Source organism: Leptonychotes weddellii, chromosome 1, assembly GCF_054177405.1.
Source record: "Leptonychotes weddellii isolate Sample4059 chromosome 1, ASM5417740v2, whole genome shotgun sequence".
NCBI lineage: Eukaryota > Metazoa > Chordata > Mammalia > Carnivora > Phocidae > Leptonychotes > Leptonychotes weddellii.
In genome coordinates, this window is record NC_138369.1 from 169,644,524 (window position 1) to 169,647,147 (window position 2,624).

Below are 2,624 nucleotides of genomic sequence, written 5' to 3' on the forward strand. Positions count from 1 at the left end.
TCTGCCCCTCCCCTGCTCACGTGCTTTCTCTCTCTCCCTCTCTCAATAAATAAATGAAATCTGGGGTGCATGGGTGGCTCAGTCATTAAGCGTCTGCCTTCAGCTCAGGTCATGATCCCAGGGTCCTGGGATCGAGCCCCACATCGGGCTCCCTGCTCAGCGGGGCGCCTGCTTCTCCCTCTCCCACTTCCCCTGCTTGTGTTCCCTCTCTCGCTGTCTCTCTCTGTCAAATAAATAAAATCTTAAAAAAAAAAAGACCCTAATGGTTAAAAGGGAATAGAGATTCTGAGTACAGCCTGATTGCTGTTGTAAAAATCTGATGCTGGCCCAGGCCTTTGAATGCATATCCATATGCCAGGGAGGGAGAAACCTTAAGGTATGCCAAAAGGTGGATTTGCTGAACTCTGTCACATGCCTGGGCCCAAGAAACACTGTGTTTGAACCTCACACACAGGAGGGAACTTCTCCCTATAATCCCCTCCATAATCTCCACACAGCTTTGGGGTCCCCAAATGCGGAAGGAACCACTAAAAGATATCTCTGCCCAGAAAAGCAACAAGAGAGATGACCACACTCTGAAGTGGAAAACAAGTCATGCCAGTGCATGCGACACCAAGGAGAGGAATGAGAGTGGCCACTTGGCTGACAGAGTGGAAGCAGGGCCTTCAGAAAGGAGATGTTGGATCTGGGCAGTAGAGAGCAATAAAGGTGTTCATCACACCCAGAGAATAGCACGTACACCCTCACTGGAGGAAATGGAGCTGTTGTGAGAGGATAAACTGTTCTGTGTAAAATAGAGGCAAGGAGAAGTGGCAGAACATGCCAATTCTGAGGATGCCTAGCTTTGGACGGTGGCCATAGCAGCAAGGAATGGCTATGCCACGCAGAGCAGTTTTTGGCACTATCCCGTTGTATCTCGACATATATATTTACTTTTAAACATTTGACGGATCCTTGGAGACCAACATATATGAGTCCAAAGTCTTTGCAAGATGCTAAAGTCTACGTGTTGTTAGTACATGAGGACAACCATCTTTCTTATTAATTTAGATATGTATACAATGCCATGTATACTCATAAACTGTTGAGGTTGAGAAAGTTCAGATTCCTTAGTGTCATCATTTTCAAACTTAGAGGATAATTTTGTATTAAATAATGCTGCATATTTGTTAATGGCAGTTCAAGAGGCAATTTGGTTCCCCTATACATTTTTGCAAAGCAAACTAGAGGATGGAAACCTTTCAAAAAGGGTCTACTTTGAAAACTGTTCTTAAACAGTTGTTCTTAGAACAATTGTTCTTAGATTAAGTCACAAGGAACAATCCTTCCTTACTTAAGTGTGTCATGGTTTCCCTGACTGTTTTGATGATCTTTGTCCTAATAATTTATTTTTTGAAATCTTGATGATCCTTTGAAAATATAATTACTCTAGATTTCTGCAAAGAACATGCCAGGTCAACAGTTGTTCTTGAGCCTTCTTTGTTCTTTTCTGCGTGTGTGTGTACACATCAGACACCTCTAGAAGTAACACCTCTCAAAGGAAGCCACAATTCCAAATAAGGGGATGGGAAAAGAATTTCTGAATCTCCCCTGAAGTGACAGTTTGAAAATAAGCCCTCACTGCAGTATAAAGTTATTTTCTAGAGGCTTTGCACATACTGAGAGCTCAATAAACATTTGTTGAGTGATGAAATCACATTTTTATACATTTAATTGTAAAGCTCACCTGATCTGTTATCCCAAATGATGAAAACATTGTGTCTATGATCCCTAAGAGATAAATTCAGTCTCTAGAACCAAAAGTCATAGGTTCACTATATCCTTAAGGTCTTTTATTCGAATTGTATATCTTTATCTGGAGAGTTCCTACTTATATTGAGTTGAAAATTTGCCTCTCTGAAACATCACCCATTAGGCCTAATGATTTTTCTCTGAAGCTTCACAGAAAAAGTCTACCATACCACCCAACCTATATAAGATAATTTACAAATATTTTAAAGCAGTCATATATATGCATTATATATATTATATAATATATACATTATGTGTATATATTATATGTAAATTATACATATAATATATACACATAATGTATATATTATATAATATATATAATATATGCATATAAAGTATGCATTATAAGCACAAATATTTTAAATCAATAATTATATGCATATTAATATATTATATAATGCATTATATAATAAAGTAGTATTGTATAAAGTTTATATATAAACTTTCAGTTTAATATCTCCAATTTCAGCCATTCTTTCATTACCCTTCCCTACCTAGGTCATTCTTCCCTCTATTTCATCCAATTTGTCATGAACTTGTTAAACTGTGATCCTTAGTATTGAATGCAAAGTTCCACATATGAAATAATCAGTATTCATGGTTCACGCTTTCAGTAAATACTTAATGAGCACCTATTATAAGCCAGTTATTATAGCAAGGACTAATGGTTAAACAAGACACATAGTCTTTACCTGCCTTTGGAGCCTTAAAGTCAAAGATAGTGCTGGGATTGTGGTAAAGATAATCATATTAATATTAAATTATAACTGTGGTAACTTTACATTAAGAATAGGGTGGATAGGGCGCCTGGGTGGCTCAGTTGGTTAAGC